Source organism: Haliotis cracherodii, unplaced genomic scaffold (assembly GCF_022045235.1).
Source record: "Haliotis cracherodii isolate W230 unplaced genomic scaffold, xgHalCrac1.p SCAF_15, whole genome shotgun sequence".
Classification (NCBI taxonomy): Eukaryota; Metazoa; Mollusca; class Gastropoda; order Lepetellida; family Haliotidae; genus Haliotis; species Haliotis cracherodii.
Window position 1 is genome coordinate 29,956,302 of NW_027266270.1, and position 7,943 is coordinate 29,964,244.

Below are 7,943 nucleotides of genomic sequence, written 5' to 3' on the forward strand. Positions count from 1 at the left end.
CCCGTTCGCCCTGATTATGGTTCTAGGTTTGTCTGGACCATACCCGTGCTCGTGGGTTTCACCAAAGAGAAAGACGCCATGCATCACTTCGGGCTTTCCTCCCACATGAAGCTGACACGCCGTGATATAACTGGAATGCTGTTCATTGCGCGTTAAACAAAACTCACTCACTCACACTCAACAATCAGGCTCTCTCGACAGCGCTCGGGTGACTGACGTCTTGTCTGTTGTCGTGATAAACATGTAGGCATTAAACGTCAAATAAGCATTTCAAAACATCTTTTTTTATATGTGTTTAAATCGGCTTGTCATGATGAAGAATGAGACGTTAATGTTCTCCCTCTGTTGTGAAAGTCCCTTCAGTGCTTAATTACAGCAATCTTCAACTACGTGTCGCGATATGACACTCATTCGCACACAGACAGGTCTTACTATGCCAAGCATGTGGCGTATATATAAGTAGGTATGTGAGTAAGGTGAAAGACACGTAGACGTCAGTCTATTTATAGACATTCGCAACATTTGTCTTTATGTTGGCAATTCATTTTAAAAAACCGGGCCAATATAATAATGATCTTTTAAACGTAACGGCGTGCCGGTGTGCATTTGCGAGTGTCCGAGAACATCAACGTGAACGAACGTGCGTGTGTTTACCAAGTCGTGTGTAAGTTAAGAGAATGCGCGCGTTCGCGCATGTGTGCACCCCTCCATATAGAAACGGGACGGTACTGCAAGAAACCGGTTGAAGGACGAACCTGTTTAAACTGCCCGGACTCTCTGGAGGATGAGAGTGAGTGAGTTGGGTTTAACAGTATCCCAGTTATATCGCGGCGTGTCAGCTTAATGTGGGAGGAAAGCCCGAAGTGATGCAGGTCTCAGACGTTTACCACTTCGGTGAAACCCACGAGCACGGGTATGGTGCTGACAAACCTAGAAACATAATCGTGGCGAACCGGGATTCGAACCCACAATCATAGGTTTCTGGCGTGCCCAAGGGACGCAACTCTGCACAGCGAATCGCGGCCCCTTAGATGACTGGGCCACCCGTGCCCCCGTGGAGGATGAGATGCATGTGTTACTCCAGTGTCCACTTTACAAGTATTTAACAGTAGATATATTTGCACTATGTTCTCAGTTTAATCCTGATTTTATTACAACCCCTGACGAAGAAAAATTTAAAATATTCATGTCTTGCCCAAATATTATGAACGTTCGTGCCAAAACCTGCAAGTATTTAGATTCTAGATAGTATGGACAATTACATTGTGCATTATATTTTATACTAAGTATTATATGTATATAATTACGTCCCCCATAAACCCGTAAGGGATGGCTCATTATACATTGTTGTATATGTTGTTTTTATCTTTACCTGAGGTGAGAAAATTTAAAAGTATGTCTGTCTGTCTGTGATAAACACATAAAAATTAGAGTGTCCGCAAGTATGTGTAAAATGTGTACAGATTTATTTATTTTATTTATTTATTTATTTATTATGGATGTTACCACGTTTTCTTCAATTTTATATAATTTTATTTTATTTTATCAATTTTAACTTTGCCAAACAGTATATTCAGTATATTGAATTAGGTAAGTCAACCCAACAAATAAAAGCTTCTCTTACAAGGAACAAGTATTTAGTAACCAATTATTTGTATTTTTTCTCACGTACTCAGTGAATCTCGGAGTAAGCCCAAATTTCAATGAGTAACACTCTAAAAGTTCAATTCAGGCCCGACCTTTGTGGATTTTTAAATGTGCGCGACGTTATCTAAATCCCAGGATTAAGGAGACCGTTTAACTCATTCAATGACAGTTCCGGATTAGTCACGTGAGACGATAGTTGCCGTGTGCCGCGGGACTTAATGGGAGTACAGAGCAGCGCAGTTGTAAGTGGCATCTTGTGTACTACGTCACATCATAGAAAGCTTTGAATCGAGACTTCGCGTGAGTACAGAGCAGCGCAGTTGTAAGTGGCATCTTGTGTACTACGTCACATCATAGAAAGCCGTGTATCGGGACTTCGTGTGAGTACAGAGCAGCGCAGTTGTAAGTGGCATCTTGTGTACTAAGTCACATCATAGAAAGCCGTGTATCGAGACTTCGCGTGAGTACAGAGCAGCGCAGTTGTAAGTGGCATCTTGTGTACTACGTCATTCGTATCTGTTGATTCCGGAGGTAGAATCAACTTGACCTTTCGGGGTCAATAGATTTGAGTGACTTCTCAATTTAGGAAAATGAAGAGATTCTCTGGGTTTCTTTTTATGATATATTAAAAGACAATTCAACAAATAGAAATCGTAAAATATTTTTATTTCAGAGACTAATTGTTCGTCTAACACAAGGTGAGATGAAATGTGGTTTAACGTCGCGTTCAAGATTATTTCACTCATTCAGTGACGTGCATGCACATGTGTGTGTGTTGCTGCTTGTACTAGTCCAGATTTATGCCGGCATTTATAGTGCTAGCTATTTTGAGATACCAGGCCGCAGTTTAACCTGGAAAATCCACCTAAAAGCATTATGCTGACCGACCTGTCCTTGTTTTATCCCCTTAATTCCGAGCGCCAGGCAAAGTATCAACAAGAACAATCTTTTAACATCGGTTGGTATGACTCGGTTTAGGATCAAACCACGGATCGAATCACCGACCTTCCGCTCTCCAGGCAGACGGTCTATTCACTACACTACGAAGACTGTTTGACGTTAAGAGGTGAGGTGGAATTGGGTTTAACGTCGCGTCCAAGATTATTGCACTTATATAGCGACGTGCATGCACGTGTACGTGTACGTGTACGTGTGTGTGTGGCTGCTTGTACTAGTCCGGACTGATGCCGATTTATAGTGCTAGCTCACTGAGATACCATGCCGCAGTTTAACATGAATACCCCACTCAGACACAGTATACTGACTTCGAGCTGACCAGTCCTTGTTTAAGCCCCTTAATGCCGAGCGCTAGACAGGGTAACAACAAGTACAATCTTTTAACGTCTTTTTGTATGACGCGGCCGGGAATCGAACCCCGAACCTTCCGCTCTCCGGGCGGACGCTCTACCACAAGACCAGGGAGGCGGTCTTGACGTTAAGACCTCACACACGTTTTGTTTCATGCCGCTTTGAATTGTATTTCAGTTATATCACAGTTCTAACGTGTCAGCTTTAATACGGAAGGGATGTCCATAGTGATACAGGCCGCTGAGGCGTTCACCACTTTGTTCAGTAGATACGAGTCGGCTACAGGACAGACATTTTGCATAACGTATTTAACTACTGGGCCAGCCGTGACCTCACATGTTTCAGTCGATGCTGTGTGAGTTAGTTTTGTGCAACCCTGTACTTTACATCCTCTCTCAGGTGTGTGCAGGTGTATTACAGCGAGCTTCAGGTCTCAATGAAGCTGACACGCCGTGATATAACTGGAATGCTGTTCATTGCGGCGTTAAACAAGACCTCACACACGTTTTGTTTCATGCCGCTTTGAATTGTATTTCAGTTATATCACAGTTCTAACGTGTCAGCTTTAATACGGAAGGGATGTCCATAGTGATACAGGCCGCTGAGGCGTTCACCACTTTGTTCAGTAGATACGAGTCGGCTACAGGACAGACATTTTGCATAACGTATTTAACTACTGGGCCAGCCGTGACCTCACATGTTTCAGTCGATGCTGTGTGAGTTAGTTTTGTGCAACCCTGTACTTTACATCCTCTCTCAGGTGTGTGCAGGTGTATTACAGCGAGCTTCAGGTCTCAATGACACAAACTGCAACTCTGACAGAAGAGCCTCAGGTCATGTCGGGTCATTGAGTATCCCGGAGTTGGGTGGATGGGACTGGCCGGTTGATGTCTCAGCCGTGGGGGAACGGGTGGATGATGGGTGGATTGGGAAGAACCATCAACCCTGTGTTTGAGGGAAATCAGGTGTATATCTCTATTGAGTGATGGTCGAGGGGAGTGTGCATGCATAGACACTTAACACCGTTTCTCAGAGGTAAAATGTTCGGTTTATTGTTGATAAAAGCCAGCTTTACAACAACAACAAAATACTTAAGGTTAAAAGATCGGGATAAAACGTTAACATAAGATTGAGAATTTACTTTAGAGATAAACATTGATAAGAACAGGATGAGAACATTGATGTTTTTAACTTTTTAACGTAACAGCAGTTGGCATCGTCATAAGCGGCAGGGATTGGTGGCTTATCATCACTTGGACTCAGATGGAATGGGATTCGAGGGGATAAGGGAGGGGGGGATGGGGGGCATTAGTTGCTAATTTGGCATCTGGTTAGATGTCTTTGTCGTTTTTGTAACTGGTGTCGTCGTCAACATCATTATGATCATCATTACTTTTTGCCATGGGGTGCTCTGAACTTGGAGATTGCATACATGGCTGACAATTAAATTATGGGATAACATTGGATTATACGGAGTATGAGGAATAGAAGAGAATATAACGGAATATGAGGAATATGATATAAGGAATATGAAGAATATGAGGAATGTGATATAGGGAGTATGAGGAATATAAGGAAATAGGAGGAATATAATGAGTGAGTGAGTTTGATTTTACGCCGCTTTTAGCAATATTCCAGCAATATCATGGCGGGGGACACCAGAAATGGGCTTCACATATTGTACCCATGTCGGGAATCGAACCCGGGTCTTTGGCGTGACGAGCGAACGCTTTAACCACTAGGCTACCCGACCGCCCCGGAGGAATATAAGAGAATATGGGTATATATACGGAATATGGAGAATAGGGCGAATATATAAGGAAAAATGAAGAATGTATGGACAATGGAGGAATATAAAGGATTATGAGGAATAAAGGATGATATGAGGAATATGATAAAAGGAATTAGGAGGAACATAAGGGAACATTGGGGCATGGAGAATTTGAGAAAATATAAAGGGAATATGATGAAATATGAGGGAATATGTGCTAAATATATTAGCACACACTGGGGAATGTTGGGGAATATGAGGATTCAAGGGACTCTGGGGGAATATATGGTGATGGGGTCGAGTGAAAGACTAGGCCAAGTATGGCAGGAAACGTCACATGGGTGGTGAAACCAAAAAGAAGGATTACGCTGGGAAGTCGGAAATGAATGGAAACGAACGCGGTGTTTGGAAAGACGAGGACCGGAATTGGGGGTTATCAAGGTATAAGTAATGGGGATAGGTGTCAAAAGTACAGGTTCGGCGGAATTACGCCGGATGGGGTCATAACTTAAGATACAGAGATAAGCAGAGTGAGGATGTGGAATAAGAAACGTGGGTGGGTGGATGGAGGGTGGGTGCTTGAGGTCAAACTATATTGGTTGAGGTTGGAAATACAGACACAATGTTACGTTGGTGGAGCAGCGTTCATCTGAACTTTCACCTCGCCACCCATTCACTACCCCGCCTCGTTCCACCCACCCCGATGTCTCCCCATATTATATAACACGGGTGATGTATATCAATCCCCTGGGGAGACACTGGGGCATATTTACGATGAAAAGAACACGGTTTTCAGTGGGTGTTTATGGTTCGTCTTTTGATAAAGTTTCAACATACAATTAACATCTGGCTCTCTCCTTTAAGTATATACCCTGTTACTAGTTACTGTACTGAAGCTAAGGGGAGCTATATTAAATGCCGAGAACAACTCTCTCTCTCTCTCTCTCTCTCTCTCTCTCTCTCTCTCTCTCTCTCTCTCTCTCTCTCTCTCTCTCTCTCTCTCTCTCCCTTATAAATATATATCCTATTACTAGTTACTGTACTGAAGCTAAGGGGATCTATAAACTGAGAACAACTCTCTCTCTCCCTATCTCCCTCTCTCTCTCTCTCTCTCTCTCTCTCTCTCTCTCTCTCTCCCTTATAAATATATATTATCCTGTTACTAGTTACTGTACTGAAGCTAAGGGAATCTATATGCTGAGAACAACTCTCTCTCTCTCTCTCTCTCTCTCTCTCTCTCTCTCTCTCTCTCTCTCTCTCTCTCTCTCTCTCTCTCTCTCTCTCTCTCTCTCTCCATCCCCCTCTCTTGTTCTGGACACAAGCTAGTATGTACTGTGCATAAGCGCGAGGTTACAATTCTCGTCTCGTTAACATCAAACCGGTTAACTCAGATTCTACCATGAATTTGGAATTTACTCGATTCTGATTGGTCAATCAGAGGCTATTAAATCACAATAATCCCCTCTGATTGTAACAGCTGGTTTGACGGCCGCATCACCGCGGAAGCTAATATTGATAGTATAGTACTATTTTCAGTCATTGTCGGTATACATATTTAAATAATTATATCTACAATTACAGGTTACAAAATGCACAGATGCGGTTACTACAATATACAAAGGATCTGTGGCAATACATTTCGTGCAGAAAAACACGACAGAAATCAACAACGGGAATGTATATACATTTTGGAGACAACAGAGAGCTTGGAATTTTGGCGCTTTTCTATATACGACTGTGATGTCATATCTTTTGCGTCACAATGATCGATATGACGTCATAATGGTGACGCGCGATGTGGTGCGAAAGCCTTGCAAATCTTGCTTTGTTTTCTTTAGGGATGCCCACCTCATGTTAGCTTACCAAGTTGCCGTGCTAATATGCTTTCAATGCCTTGCGTTCGGTTCCAAATTCAATTTAGCGGGGTTAAATATACAGGTAACCTAGCTCTACATTGAAAACACTGTATGTTTATCTCCTAATTGAATCAAGTAAACCCCGCTTGACATTAATGTGGTAACCTCGGTTGACTCAAATTTTATAATCAAACACACGTTGTATTCCACCCGTTACTTTCGCAGTGTATTGGGGAATGAAGTTGCGTCCGAGTTACGTATCAAAATGGGATTTGCGGGACCATGATCAGGGTTTGGAGGTGAAGGGTGGCTGGGGTGGGAGGAGGCTGGGTAGAACGTGTTTGTTGTTGGTTTAGGGCGTCGATGGATGACGGATAGACTATCTTTAAGTCTCTGAAATGATTTGTTTCGGGTTAAATTGTCATTATATATATGATATAAAGGAGTCCAGGGAATCTCTTCATTAAAAATTACTGAATGAATCTAAACTTGCTGAATTGTTGTAGACTTGCTTGGGATTTTGGGGATTGTTTTGCTTCAGGGACTATACGGGAAGATGTAGGAAGTGCCGGACGGTGAGGTGTAGTAGGTCAAAGGTAGACTTTGGAAGTGGGTACGGTGGATGACATGGACTTGGGGAGGGGGGGGGGGGGGGGGGGGGCCTCACAGCCCCTCAACCATATTAATTCCCCTTCCGCCCAGCCCTTACTGTAATGCGATAGCTCTAAATGAAGCAAGTCTAGTTTTTCCACAGGTTCAAGTTCTGAATCTCCCATCTCACTGGGGCTCCTTTTCAATTTAAATGTTTTTGCTCGTTTTTTTCAAAATCATAACGATTCGGATATTAAGCTTTAGTCTAGGTTAAGGGAGAGTTTGCGTTTGCAGGGCAACCTAATTCTACGTTTGACAACACTGATGCTGTTTGCCTCCTACGTGTAGCCTAAGCATAAAACAGCAATTCAAAAACATGGCGAGTTTCCAAATAAACATCAAACCCCATGTGATAATCCCAAAAACTTATGACAAACATAAACACACAAGTTTCCAACAAGTCCGCAGGCTGAACCCAGAACAATGGACGAGTCTGTTTACATCAGGCTGGTGGTCCCCTGACAATCTGAAAAACTAACGGCAAAAACTATCTCAGCGTGAAAGGGGGAAGCTACCTTGAGAAAAAAGAGAGAAGAGGGACAAAATCAGGAGTACGGAACACCAGCAGGGTCAAATTACCAACTCGGATGCAAGCATTACGAGGACCATTATTGACGTCAGCGAAGCGTGGAAACGACCCCGAGGCTAGATATGCTATAGTGTGTACTACCTACATCCGGTAAGGGGTTTTAAGAATGTAATGACATTTA